Consider the following 15,728-nt stretch of genomic DNA (forward strand, 5'->3'; position numbering starts at 1 on the left):
TGAGGAGCAGTCTGCTCCGGCAAACCCTAGGGTTTGTTCCGTCGAAGCAGAAGCTCCCGACAAGTTTTGCTCCGGCAAACTTGCCGGGGAATGTCAAGCTCCGGCGGAGCCGCAGGCTCTCACCGTGGAAGCGGATGTTCCCGCAGCAGCAAATTTGCCTTGAGTCCTTGCTGCCGGTGGTTCTTTGGTCGATCAGGACGACGCCAAATCGAGCCACTGGCCGAACACCTTTCGCTCTAGTCTATGGAGCAGAGGCAGTTATCCCCATGGAACTCGTATACGGGTCACCTCGAGTGCTCGCTTATGATGAGCTCGAGCAAGAGCAGCTGCGACAAGATGACGCGCTGCTCCTTGAGGAAGACCGTCTTCAGGCTGCTGTGCGAGCTGCTCGCTACCAGCAAGCTTTGCGCCGCTATCATAGCCGCAAAGTTAATGCCAGAAGTTTCGAGGAAGGCGACCTTGTTCTTCGGCGTGTTCAGTCCGCCAAGAATCCCAACAAGTTGACGCCGAAGTGGGAAGGCCCTTACCGGGTGAAACGAGTCACTAGGCCTGGCGCTGTCCGCCTTGAGACCGAAGATTGCATTCCGGTGAGCAATTCCTGGAACATTGAGCATCTTTGTAAGTTTTACCCGTAAGGCGCGGTTGCCGGAACCTCTTCCGGCAACCACCTTTTGTACAAGTCTTGTCGCTGTTGCATGTAATCCTTTGTACAAAGCCGGGCACAGACCCCGTGCATAAGTAAAGCTCATGTGCTCCGCACATCTTGTCAGTTTCATGCTTTCTATTTTTTGGCATATATGATCTGACACTTTGTGCAGCACCTACTCCACGGTAAGTAATAATGAGCCGTAAGGCTCCGTATCGTTATTTTCTCTTCTTTCTTTTTTCTCAAGGAAAGGAAGGTTCCCTCGCCCACAAGTTTGCCGGGGAGGAAAGGAGAAGATAATGGTATGGACCAGGCGTCGTTCAAGAAAATTTCGCCTTACCGGGAAGCAAACAACAGAAAAGCTAAGTTGCCAAAGTTTGAGGAATCAGATTTTTAAAATTTTGAAGTTATCTCCCTTGAACGACCACACTTTGTATGGAAAACCTGTGCGCGGAGGAACCAACTCGTAGCTAGTTGCGCCCTTACTTTCTTTCGAGTCCGTTCAACAACTTAAGTGAGCTGCAACTAGTTGCGACAAGGTTTCTTGTCGGTAGAGGCACCGCCAGCAGGCTGCTGACGTCCCGCACTCAGCGCTCGCGGCCCAGGTACCTGCACCGGCAAGTTCCCTAAAAGCGTAGGGCAAAAACATACAAAGGAAGGAATCAAGTAAAGGGAATAACATTACAATCATTACCCAGAATAAAGTTATATTACAAAGATAGCTTGTCGCAGCTCTAACAGACTGTTTTCATAACATGAGAAACAACGATAAGGAAAGAAGAAACAGGCGTCCTAGTCTACGCGATCGCCTTCGATCCTCTTGATCCCGCTCACCTTGTCCACAATGGGTGCGACAAGGGTCTTGAGCGCCTCCAGATCAGCATCCGGCGGCAAGGTCTTGAGGACGTTGGTGAGGTTGAGGCCCGGATTGCGGAAGGCCACCTTCATCGACACTGCCTTCGCCGGCCTTCAGGTAGACGCCTGGCTGGGGCTCTTCGGAGCCTGGCGCTGCGGCAGCGGCGGACTGGTCGGCGGTCGGTGTAGCGCCTGGCGCTCCTGCGGCCTCTGGGCCGTCAGTACGATCGCCAGACCCCTCGCCAGTTGCTGCGGTGGCAGCCTTGGCGGCCTCTGCGCCGGCGGGATCGTCAGCGCCGGCCGCTTCTTTGGCGCTAACCTCGGTCTCCATCGGCTCCACAGCAGATGGGTCTGACAGCCGGAAAGGGGAGAAAAATCAAGCAAAAACCCAAGAAGATCAAAAGAAGAAGAACCCAAGGGAAGCCTTGAAGCAAGAGGAGTACTTGTGCCGGGTTCTGCAGTCGTGGTCTCCACCGTCGGGGGGCCGCTGGCGCTCTCCCTTGCCGGAGACCTCTCCCTTACCGGGAAGCCCTCCCTTGCCGGAGAATTCTCCCTTGTCGGGGGATTCTCCCTTGGCTCCTGGTGGGGCTGCTCTACTCCTACACAAGTCAGCAGGCAGATATCAGCAAAGATAGAATATCCATGCGCGCCTCACAGCGGAAAGCAAATCATACACTTATGCTGGGGGCTGCTCTGAAGAAAAGTCGCCGGGTCCGGCAAGGTTGTCTCGGGCGCGCCACCTGCTATCGCAGTGGGCTCGTCCTCGATGACGATCACCGGGGCCTTGGCTCTCTTCGCTGCTCTCTGGGCCAGAGTCCTGAAAAGGAACAAGTTAAGAGTCAAGCAAATGAGATACAAGACAAACAGCAAGAATTAAAGAAACCACCCACGATCTCTCCCACGACGCCGCATTCAACGCGTGCCGTTCGGGGAGGGCGCGGCAGATACGAAGTAAGATACGGCGTAACCTAGGCCGCGCGTGCCCGTGCCCTGTTTTGGGCCTGGCCCAACAGCGCTCGGCACCGTGTATGGCCCAGGCCCGGGGGCTCCTGTCGGTGTACTAGAGTAGGGGTACCCTAGTATCCCGAACTTGTGCACGGGCAGTCGTAGCATCCCGCGGCAAGGCTTGCCGGGTGATCGCCAAGGTCCTCCGTGGGTCCCTTTGGAGCCATTCAAGAACAAAGTATCCAAGTCAAAGAGACAAGACCCCGGCAAGAGGAGCTTGCCAGGAAGGCCAACCAAGACATCTCAAGACCCCGGCAAGAGGAGCTTGCCGGGAAGGCCAACCAAGGCACCTCAAGGAAATTGCCGCGACGCGCCTCGCGTCCCGGCAAGGCCCGGTGAGCGACAAGCTCCCGGACGCGACAAGACAACGACCGCGGCAAGGCGCTTGCCGCGGCAAGCCACCACTCTGTGCCCGCGCTCCAGCACATCCACCAACGTGTCGCTCTGGGACCCTTCCAGGCGTACGTGGCAGGAGGCTGTGCAGCCATGGGTGCGCGGTGGCGAGCGGCGCTGACAAGATTGCCATCGTGGCGAGCGGTGGCGTCCCTGACGGTCCCTTTTGCACTGTTTAGGCGACACAGACGGGCATTTAATGCCCTTGTCCCCTGCCGTCAGGGTTAGGTATGATACACTGTAGTGGGTAGCTGTACCTACCACAGCACCTTTCCATTTTTACCCTTCATCTCCGTTGCCACCTGACGGTGACCCCTTGAGCATATAAAAGGAGGCCCGTGCGCAACGTAGAGGGGGTGAGCAGGTTCAGAGGACACTCACGCTCGGTCTCGTTAGCTGCTGGTGTGTACTGTAGCACTCCGCGCTCCCGAGCAAGAACTCAATACAAACCACAAAGCAGGAGTAGGGTTTTACGCATCCGTGCGGCCCGAACCTGGGTAAACCGCTCGTGTGTTTCACCTCGATCCGCTCTTTGCACGACCTCCGCCCCGCCGAACCGAAAGGGACTCGGCCCGCTGGTCCCATAGGTGTTCGTGGATCAGTCCCCCGACATATACCCAATGGTTTCCTTAGGGTATCCTATGAAGACGCATTTTTCCGACTTGGGTTCGAGCTTTTCAGGTTGAAGTTTCTTGACATAAGCATCGCATCCCCGAACTTTTAGAAACGATAGCTTAGGTTTCTTCCCAAACCATAATTCATACGGTGTCGTCTCAACGGATTTAGACGGCGCCCTATTTAAAGTGAATGTAGCTGTCTCTAGAGCATATCCCCAAAATGATAGCGGTAAATCAGTGAGTGACATCATAGATCGCACCATATCCAATAGAGTGCGATTACAATGTCCGGACACACCGTTATGCTGAGGTGTTGCAGGCGGCGTGAGTTGTGAAACGATTCCACATTTCCTTAAGTGCGTACCAAATTTGTGACTTAAATATTCTCCCCACGATCTGATCGTAAGAATTTTATCTTTCGGTCACGTTGATTCTCTACCTCATTCTGAAATTCCTTGAACTTATCAAAGGTCTCAGACTTGTGTTTCATCAAATAGACATACCTATATCTACTTAAGTCATCAGTGAGAGTGAGAACATAACGATAGCCACCGCGAGCCTCAACGCTCATTGGACCGCACACATCAGTATGTATAATTTCCAACAAGTTGGTTGCTCGCTCCATTGTTCCGGAGAATGGAGTCTTGGTCATTTTACCCATGAGGCATGGTTCGCACATGTCAAATGATTCGAAATCAAGAGACTCCAAAAGTCCATCTGTATGGAGCTTCTTCATGTGTTTGACACCGATGTGACCAAGGCGGCATTGCCAGAGATATGTGGGACTATCATTATCAATCTTAAATCTTTTGGTATTCACACTATGAATATGTGTAACATCACGTTCGAGATTCATTAAGAATAAACCATTGACCAGCGGAGCATGACCATAAAACATATCTCTCATATAAATAGAACAACCATTATTCTCGGATTTAAATGAGCAGCCATCTCGTATTAAACGAGATCCAGATACAATGTTCATGCTCAAAGCTGGCACTAAATAACAATTATTAAGGTTTAAAACTAATCCCATAGGTAAATGTAGAGGTAGCGTGCCGACGGCGATCACATCGACCTTGGAACCATTCCCGACGCGCATCGTCACCTCGTCCTTCGCCAGTCTCCGCTTATTCCACAGCTCCTATTTTGAGTTACAAATATGAGCAACCGCACCGGTATCAAATACCCAGGAGATACTACGAGTACTGGTAAGGTACACATCAATTACATGTATATCACATATACCTTTAGTGTTGCCGGCCTTCTTGTCCGCTAAGTATTTGGGGCAGTTCCGCTTCCAGTGTCCCTTTCCCTTGCAATAAAAGCACTCAGTCTCAGGTTTGGGTCCATTCTTTGGCTTCTTCCCGGCAACTAATTTACCGGCCGCGGCAACTCCCTTGCTGTCCTTCTTGAAGTTCTTCTTACCCTTGCCTTTCTTGAAACTAGTGGTTTTATTGACCATCAACACTTGATGTTCCCTTTTGATTTCCACCTCCGCTGATTTCAACATTGAAAATACTTCAGGAATAGTTTTCACCATCCCCTGCATATTGTAGTTCATCACAAAGCTCTTGTAGCTAGGTGGGAGCGACTGAAGGGTTCTGTCAATGACCGCCTCGTCCGGGAGGTTAATGTCTAGCTGGGACAAGCGGTTGTGCAACCCAGACATTTTGAGTATGTGCTCACTGACAGAACTATTTTCCTCCATCTTACAACTGTAGAACTTGTCGGAGACTTCATATATCTCGACCCGGGCATGAGCTTGGAAAACCATTTTCAGCTCTTCGAACATCTCATGCTCCGTGTTGCTCAAAACGCTTTTGGAGCCCCGGTTCTAAGCTGTAAAGCATGTCGCACTGAACGAGGGAGTAATCATCAGCATGTGACTGCCAAGCGTTCATAACGTCTTGGTTCTCTGGAATGGGTGCTTCACCTAGCGGTGCTTCTAGGACATATGCTTTCCTGGCTGCTATGAGGATGATCCTCAGGTTCTGGACCCAGTCCGTATAGTTGCTGCCATCATCTTTCAGCTTGGTTTTCTCTAGGAACGCGTTGAAGTTGAGGTTGACATGAGCGTTGGCCATTTGATCTACAAGACATTTTGCAAAGGTTTTTAGACTAAGTTCATGATTATTAAGTTCATCTAATCAAATTTTTTTAATGAACTCCCACTCAGATTAGACATCCCTCTAGTCATCTAAGTGATACATGATCCGACTCAACTAGACCGTGTCCGATCATCACGTGAGATGGACTAGTCATCATCGGTGAACATCTCCATGTTGATCGTATCTTCCATACGACTCATGTTCGACCTTTCGGTCTTCCGTGTTCCGAGGCCATGTCTATACATGCTAGGCTCGTCAAGTCAACTTAAGTGTATTGCGTGTGTAAATCTGGCTTACACCCATTGTATGCGAATGTTAGAACCTATCACACCCGATCATCACGTGATGCTTCGGAACAACGGACCTTAGCAACGGTGCATAGTTAGGGGCAACACTTTCTTGAAATTATTGCGAGGGATCATCTTATTTATGCTACCATCGTTCTAAGCAAATAAGATGTAAAACATGATAAACATCACATGCAATCAAATAGTGACATGATATGGCCAATATCATTTTGCTCCTTTTGATCTCCATCTTCGGGGCGCCATGATCATCGTCGTCACCGGCATGACACCGTGATCTCCATCATCGTGTCTTCATGAAGTTGTCTCGTCAGCTATTACTTCTACTACTATGGCTAATGGTTAGCGATAAAGTAAAGTAATTACATGACGTATAAGTTGACACGCAGGTCATAAATAAATTAAGACAACTCCTATGGCTCCTGCCGGTTGTCATACTCATCGACATGCAAGTCGTGATTCCTATTACAAGAACATGATCAATCTCATACATCACATCCTTTTGGCCATATCACATCACACGGCATATGCTGCAAAAACAAGTTAGACGTCCTCTAACTGTTGTTGCAAAATTTTTACGTGGCTGCTATAGGTTTCTAGCAAGAACGTTTCTTACCTATGCCAAAACCATAACGTGATATGCCAATTTCTATTTACCCTTCATAAGGACCCTTTTCATCGAATCTGATCCGACTAAAGTGGGAGAGACAGACACCCGCTAGCCACCTTATGCAACTAGTGCATGTCAGTCGGTGGAACCAGTCTCACGTAAGCGTACGTGTAAGGTCGGTCCGGGCCGCTTCATCCCACGATGCCGCCGAATCAAGATAAGACTAGTAACGGCAAGCAAATTGACAAAATCGACGCCCACAACAACTTGTGTTCTACTCGTGCATAGAAACTACACATAGACCTAGCTCATGATGCCACTGTTGGGGAACGTAGCAGAATTTTAAAATTTTCTACACATCACCAAGATCAATGGAGTCATCTAGCAACGAGGGAGAGGAGTGCATCTACATACCCTTGTAGATCACGAGCGGAAGCGTTCAAGAGAATGGGGTTGATGGAGTCGTACTCGTCGTGATCCAAATCACCGATGATCGAGCGCCGAACGGACGGCACCTCCGCGTTCAACACATGTACGGTTGGGGAAGATGTCTCCTCCTTCTTGATCCAGCAAGGGGAAGGAGAGGTTGATGGAGATCCAGCAGCACGACGGCGTGGTGGTGGAAGCAGCGGTGATCTCGGCAGGGCTTCGCCAAGCTCCAACGAGAGGGAGAGGTGTTACGAGGGGAGAGGGAGGCGCCAGAGACTTGGGTGCAACTGCCCTCTCTCCCCCCACTATATATAGGGCCCCTAGGGGGGGCGCCGTCCCTAGGAGATCCCATCTCCAAGGGGGGTGGTGGCCAAAGGGGGGGACTTGCCCCCCAAGTCAGGTGGGGCGCCCCACAACCCTAGGGTTTCCAACCCTAGGCGCAGGGGAGGCCCATGGGGGGCGCACCAGCCCATCAGGGGCTGGTTCCCCTCCGAGTTCAGCCCATGGGGCCCTCTGGGATAGGTGGCCCCACCCGGTGGACCCCCGGGACCCTTCCGGTGGTCCCGGTACAATACCGATTACCCCCGAAACCTTCCCGATGGCCGAAACTGGACTTCCTATATATAAATCTTCACCTCCGGACCATTCCGGAACTCCTCATGATGTCCGGGATCTCATCCGGGACTCCGAACAACTTTCGGGTTACCCATACTAATATCTCTAGAACCCTAGCGTCACCGAACCTTAAGTGTGTAGACCCTACGGGTTCGAGAGACAGGCAAACATGACCGAGATGACTCTCCGATCAATAACCAACAGTGGGATCTGGATACCCATGTTGGCTCCCACATGCTCCTCGATGATCTCATCGGATGAACCAAGATGTCGACGATTCAAGTAATCCCGTATACAATTCCCTTTGTCAATCGGTACGTTACTTGCCCGAGATTCAATTGTCGGTATCCCAATACCTCGTTCAATCTCATTCCCGGCAAGTCACTTTACTCGTACCGTAATGCATGATCCCATGACCAAACACTTGGTCACATTGAGCTCATTATGATGATGCATTACCGAGTGGGCCCAGAGATACCTCTCCGTCATACGGAGTGACAAATCCCAGTCTCGATCCGTGTCAACCCAACAGATACTTTCAGGGATACCTGTAGTATACCTTTATTGTCACCCAGTTACGTTGTGACGTTTGGTACACCCAAAGCACTCCTACGGCATCCGGGAGTTACATGATCTCATGGTTTAAGGAAATGATACTTGACATTGGAAAAGCTCTAGCAAACGAACTACACGATCTTGTGCTATGCTTAGGATTGGGTCTTGTCCATCACATCATTCTCCTAATGATGTGATCCCGTTATCAATGACATCCAATGTCCATAGTCAGGAAACCATGACTATCTATTGATCAACGAGCTAGTTAACTAGAGGCTCACTAGGGACATGTTATGGTCTATGTATTCACACATGTATTATGATTTCCGGATAACACAATTATAGCATGAATAATAGACAATTATCATGAACAAGGAAATATAATAGTAATCATTTTATTATTGCCTCTAGGGCTTCCAACACAGCTACCGTGGCAATCCACAACCTTAGAGCATGCTGGATACTACGACAGGTAGCCAAGAGCGGCGATGACATCCTTATCAAGGACGCCCCAGAACAACACCCCCCAGAAGACGACGACCCAAGAGTATTGACAGTCTTCGAGACATTCGCTTCAAATAACAAGCGCAAAAGGGCACTTCACGAGCTCAATGAAGTCTGCCAAATTGCTGTAATAAACCCATGGAACGACACGGCTATAACATTCAACGCCGGTGGCGAACCAAAGTACAGAGCAGCATGAGCACCAGCCATGTTAGTCCTCAGCACCATCGTGGATGGGTTTCGACTCACCAAGGTCCTCATGGACGACAGCAGCGGACTAAACCTCATTTAGGAGGACACACTCCATAAAATGGAAATAGACATGAGACACATCAAACAAAGTAGCACAACCTTCCGGGGAATTATTCCTAGTCGGGAGGCGCGGTGCGCAGGCAAAATCACACTTGACGTGGTATTCAGATCATCGGAGAACTATCGGTCCGAAGAAATAACCTTCCAAGTGGCCCCTTTCAGCAGCGGATATCATGCCCTGTTGGGGCGGGATGCTTTTACATGCTTCCAAGCTATACCTCACTACGGATATATGAAGCTCAAAATGCCCGGACCAAATGGTATAATCACTCTCGTCAGTGATCCAGACATAGCACTCCACGCTGAAAACAAAACCGCATCCTTGGCCCTAGAGGCGCTATCCGAAGCTCTCGCGACCGAAGAATTAACTGCACTATGCTCCATAGTGGACAGGGACGATGTGATCCTCGACAACGCCCCAAATCCACCTCATTCAAACCGGCAGAAGAAATAGTCAAATTCCAGGTCCACCCAACGGACCCCAAGAAGACAACATCCATCGTAGCTCAATTGAACCCAGCAGTTGACGCCGCACTATGAGAATTCCTGCGCGAAAACTGAGACATATTTGTCTGGCACCCTTCGAGCATGCCAGGGATCCCACGCAAGCTGGCCGAACATTGCCTCAATATATTAAAGGGGTTTAAACCGGTTAAGCAAACCCAAGCGACAAGCCATGGGGGAGGAGCTGGCCAAACTCATCGAGGCCGGATTCATTAGAGAAATCAAACATCTGGACTGGCTGGCAAACCTGGTGATGGTACCAAAGAAGGACAAATCCTGGCGCATGTGCGTCGATTTCAAAGACTTCAACAAAGCGTGCCCTAAAGATCCCTTCCCCCTCCCCCGCATTGATCAAATCATTGACGCCAACGCAGGGCATGACTCACTGTGTTTCCTCAATGCATACTCCGGATACCATCAAATCAAAATGAAGGAACCGAGCAAGCTACAACAGCATTTATTACCCCATACGGGCCATTCTGCTTCAACACCATGCCCTTTGGGCTCAAGAACACCGGCGCCACATATCAACGCATGATTCAAACATGCCTGGAGAAACGGATTGGCAAAATAGTAGAAGCTTACGTTGATGACGTCATCATCAAAACTAGGCACATGGAAACACTAATAGACGACTTACATCTTACATTCGACAACCTCAGGGCGTATGACATTAAGCTCAACCCGGAAAAGTGTGTCTTTGGCGTCCCCACTAGAAAACTGCTGGGCTTTTTCGTTTCCAATAGAGGAATCGAAGCAAACCCAGCCAAAATCCGAGCTTTGTCACAATTGGCTAAACCAACAGATCTTAAGCAAGTTCAAAAACTTGCAGGTTGCGTGGCAGCTCTCAGCCGCTTTTTCTCCAGATTAGGAGAAAAGGCACTGCCTCTCTATCGCCTTCTATAGCGAACCGACCACTTCGAGTGAACGAACGCGACAACAGCCGGACTAGAAGAAATAAAAACCCTTCTTGCAAGCAATCCAATCCTGGCCGCACCAAACTCCGGTGAACTGATGTTATTATACATATCGGCAACACATCAGGTGGTGAGCGCCATACTCGTTGTCGAATGAGAACAGGATGGACTTGAATTCCCGCTTCGGAAGCTAGTATACTACGTATCTACTGTCCTTAGACCATGCAAATCCCGGTACCCTCATTATCAAAAAATAGCATACGCGGTCTTCATGGCATCCCGGAAGCTCCGTCACTACTTCCAGGAGTGTTCGATCACGGTGGCCTCTGAAGTAACACTAAATGACATTATAAACAACCACGATGCTACGGGCCGAATTGCCAAATGGGCCATCGAGCTCCTGCCATTTGACATTACATATAAACCACGTCGAGCTATCAAATCCCAAGTACTGGCCGACTTCATCGCCGAATGGACAGAGGCTGAACTCCCTAAAGAGTACGACACATACTCCAATTGGGTCATGTACTTTGACGGCTCCAAAATGCTGGCAGGGTTAGGAGCGGGTGTCGTTCTAACGTCCCCTACTGGAGATGTCATGTGGTACGTTCTCCAAATACTATACACACACTCCAATAACGCAGCCGAATACGAGGCCTTGTTGCATGGTCTCCGGATGGCTGTCTCCACGGGTATACAATGCCTAGAAGTGTGCGGGGACTCAAACCTTGCAATATCTCAAATAAATGGAGATTCCGACGCTAAAGATCCGAAGATGGCAGCGTATCGTAACGCAGTCATAAAAATGTTGGCCCGGTTCGAGGGGCTCGAGTTCCATCATGTGGCTTGAGAAAGTAATCAAGCGGCGGATGTTCTTGCTCGTATTGGCGCTAAGCGCGACCCCGTCCCACCTAATATTTTCCTAGAAAGGCTCTTTAAGCCATGCGTGGTATGGCAGGGGGAAAACGGCAACACTAGTCCGGACCCAAACATAACCCCAGATCCTGAAAACATCGACATAACACCGTCGACGCATCTCATCATGGCAGTCGTTGCCCCATGGACCGAACCCTTCCTGGCCTACCTTAATAGTAAGGAGCTTCCTGAGGACCAGAATGCGGCCCGCTGCAGTGTCCGGCGCTCGAAGGCCTACAAGGTTCATGATGGAGAGCTCTACAAGAAAAGCGCCACTGGAGTCCTTCAATGATGTATATCCGAGGAAGAGGGGCGGCAACTCTTGGATGAAATCCATGCCAGACTCGGCGGTCACCACGCCACAGCTCGGGCCCTTGTTAGCAAGGCCTTCCGTATAGGGTTTTATTGGCCGACGGCCCGAGCGGATGCACAAGACCTTGTCCAACGTTGCGTCGGATGCCAACTCTCTGCCAATCAAAGCCATATGCCCCCCACTGCCCTACAAACAATACCCATCACTTGGCCTTTCACGGTCTGGGGACTAGACATGGTTGGACCCCTTAAAGGGGGAAGCCATAAGAAAAAATACCCGCTGGTTATGGTGGACAAATTCACTAAGTGGATAGAAGCTAAACCGGTCAAAACGGTCGAGTCCAGCCCGGTGATAGACTTCATATACGATGTTGTGCACCATTATGGTGTCCCACACAGCATCATTACTGACAACGTCTCCAATTTCACAGCCGACGAGGTAAAAACCTGCTGTACTAATCTGGGTATTAAACTCGATTACGCCTCCGTCTACCACCCACAAACCAACGGTCAAGTCGCACGCGCCAACGGTCTTATTATGAGCGGCATCAAGCCCAGACTAGTGCGGTCTCTGAAAGAATCAGACAAGAACTGGGTTGAGGAGCTCGACTTCGTACTCTAGGGGCTGCGGACCATGCCAAACCATACTATTGGGTACATTCCTTTCTTCATGGTGTATGGTGCAGAGGCCGTATTGCCCTGCGATATTATTCACGACTCACCTAGAGTGCGTATGTACGAAGAGAGAGAAGCCGAGCTTGATCGGCAGGACAACCTAGATGCCCTGGAAGAGGAACGCGATGTCGCAAAAGCCCGTTCAGCAGTTTACCAACAGCAAGCTCGAAGATATCAAAGCAGAGAAGTACGGGCCAAGACTTACAACGTTAGCGAACTCGTTCTACGCCTCCCGAAGAAGAAAAAGGACACACTCAAGCCCAAATGGGAGGGTCCCTTCATAATTGACGAAGTTCTCACCGGAGGAGCGTACCGTCTTCACGATGCATCAAACAATCGCCTCGAGCCGAACCCCTGGAACGCGGCCAGACTACGGAGATTCTACGCCTACCGCTAAAGACATTGTTCGTCTCCTCCTCCCTTATAGTTTCCATTATTTTTTCTCTATTTTCCGATTACTTTTTTTTCTCGCTTTAAAGCTTTAAGTGCGGCTAGACCGCACACCATTGGCACATACGTCTTTAAACATGTACGCCACGTGTACCCGGGGGCTTCTCGGACAGAAGTTCTTGTCACTCCGTGAGCATCAAGCTCCTCACATATGAGTTTTTCCCATATATACCTTTTCTTTGTCATTATATGCATCGATATGACTTAAGTTTTGGCCAAGCTGGGTTGCCTGGCTCCTGTGCTTATGCCCTACGTTCCCATTAGTTCGGCTAGGGCATAAAGAGAGCACCTCTGTGATTGTTACCGCCGGGTCATCCGAATATGTGCCTCAGACTGGGTGAAGCCAAAAGTTAACGTTCTTAAGGGAATATTCGGTCGGTGAATTAAAGATGTTTCCTAAACTCACTCCATCGTGCACCCCCAGAAGTTATACAAACTGTGGTGCTCGCATCACAATTCAGACATGTACATTAAATGCATGCACACCCAGGGAAATGAACCCTTAACGGAACTATTCTCTCTGGAAGATGTTTCTTACGATATCAATGTAATATAACATAGCTTGCTGGATACAACTTGTCTGTTCAAGCAACTATGACCCCTACGCCTAGTTTTCCAAGCATACCCCGGCCTATTCGGCCGCGACGGTATTCGGAAAAACTCCACACCTTAGAGTCCGGAGGTTGAAGTGAAAAGGTCTGCCATGACAAATAATATACAATTCAGCTAGATGAGGAAAGTACACAATCACTTGGACTTGAACACCTCTTCCTCTACACCTTCCAACAGGCAGTCTAACTTACAATCCTGTTGAGAATATTTGGCGGCCACCTCTACTTGGTCATATACTATACTAACGGGAATTTCTTCCCCATTCGGCCCCACCGGCCCGACACGAGCCATGTGATTAGGATCCAACTTAGTATAGCGCGTCGTCACCATGGCCCAGGCCTCTCGCGCACCCTCTTGGTAGGCAGATATCTTCCACAGCCGGATACGCCATCGTGCTCCCTTGAATAGCTCTACCACCTTGTCCATGCTTCTTGGAGGGGAGTCGGATGGCCATAAAGCCTTGGCTACACTCCGCATAGCCTGCCGAGCTTGCTCGTGCAACTGCGACAGCTCCTGCAGAAGATCATTTGATGATCCGGACACCTCCTCTTCGGGGCGGTTCGTCAACACACCTCCAATTACAGCTATATCAGCTCCGCTACCTCCAAACTGTTGTAAGATAAAAGCGGCCACATACTGAATATGCCACCTCAGAGCTTCTTGTTCTCCTTCACAAAGTCGGCTAGCTGCGCTCGCACATCTTTCAGTTCTTCGCTAGGTTGATGTTCGAATCCTGGAGTTTCTTTTTCTCTTCAATGACCTTTGTCAATACACGCTCGCCTGCTGCTAGCAGCTTTTTGGCTCTGTGTTCTTCACTTCGAGCGGCATCAAGCTGCTCTCGTACTTGGTCTAAACGACCCAACACAAAGATCAGAACCCAGATTCACACTATCGGTGTAGCCTTATGAATTTTCGATGGAGGAAAATATTACCTGGAGATGCCTTGTACTTCTCCAGTTCGGCGTTAGCAGCAAGCAGCTGGCGCTGACACTTTTCTAGTTCCTGAGCCAGCTGGGTATTCTTCTCCGTAAGAACCTGGTTGTACATTGATCCTTAAATCAGTTGTTTTCAACTACTTTAAGTTTCGGGGGCTACTGGCATATGGTTATCATAGTCAGACAAAGTGAATTTACCTGCACATCTTTCAAATGTTGCTTTGTGGCCCTGCTAATCCCATCTCGAGCAGCCCGGTACGCATCGGCTGCGTTGAAGGCGTTAAATGACTCTTCCGAAAAGCCAGGATCTTGTAAAATGGCCCGGCGGTGCCGATGATTCATAGCACTCTCACTAGTAGAAAACGGAGCTTTAAAACCGGTTCGTAAGGGCCTTTAGTGCCGGTTCCATAACCGGCACTAATTGGTGGGCACTAAAGGCCCCCCCCCTTTAGTATCGGTTTGGCACGAACCGGCGCTAAAGTGCCGTGAGCTCGCGCCCTGGTATGGGGGACCTTTAGTACCGGTTGGTGTTACCAACCGGTACTAAAGTTTTTTTTGAAAATTTTGGAATTTTTTTTATTATTTTTTTCGATTTTTAATTTTTCTGAATTATTTGGTGATTTAGTCTCTAATCACCTCTCTTAACTGCTCAAGTGTGGATCACTCATTCCAAATCATCTAACTTCCCGATCGGTCACCCATCCCTCTCAGTACTCCAGCCCGAGCACGCTTAACTTTCGGGTTCTATTCTCCTTCTTTTTCAAGTCCGCACTTGTTGTTTTCCTGATAATAGTAAGATGCCAATCCTATTAACCCTCAGGAGTTTAGCTTGAGCATGAAGTCACACATTTCACTGTTTGAGTTTGAAACTATTATTCTAAAAAATAGTAATTATTTAGTAATACTAATATTTCTTGAATAAGTTTGACCATAGTTTGACCACAGTTTGACCACAGTTTGACCATAGTTTGACCACAGTTTGGCCATAGTTTGACCACAGTTTAACCATAGTTTGACCAGATTTGACCAAAATTCAAAAAATTGAAATAATTATTTAGTAACACTAATATTCTTGAATAATTATGTAGTAACATTAATACTTCTTGAATAAGTAGTTTGACCAGATTTAACAATTTTTTTTTAAAAAAAACTTAAATTTGACCATATCTTTTTTTCCTTTTAGAATTTGAGGATTCTAAAAAATTGCAAACAGGCCGTAGGCGGTCTCCATCGGATGCGGATTTTCGTGCTGAATTTTTTGATATATTATACATTTTTTCAGACATCGTATGCAAAAGTTATAGTCGTTTTACATTTTCCCTACACTTTTTGCAAAACATGTCCAAATTTAAGTTTTCTAATTTTCCTAACTAGTAGATGTAGTAATATAACTACCTCTCGAAGGATTTTATTTTTTGAAGTTTTTATCATTTTCTTTTGATTTTTTCAGA

This window comes from Triticum aestivum, chromosome 4A (assembly GCF_018294505.1).
Source record: "Triticum aestivum cultivar Chinese Spring chromosome 4A, IWGSC CS RefSeq v2.1, whole genome shotgun sequence".
Taxonomy (NCBI): Eukaryota; Viridiplantae; Streptophyta; class Magnoliopsida; order Poales; family Poaceae; genus Triticum; species Triticum aestivum.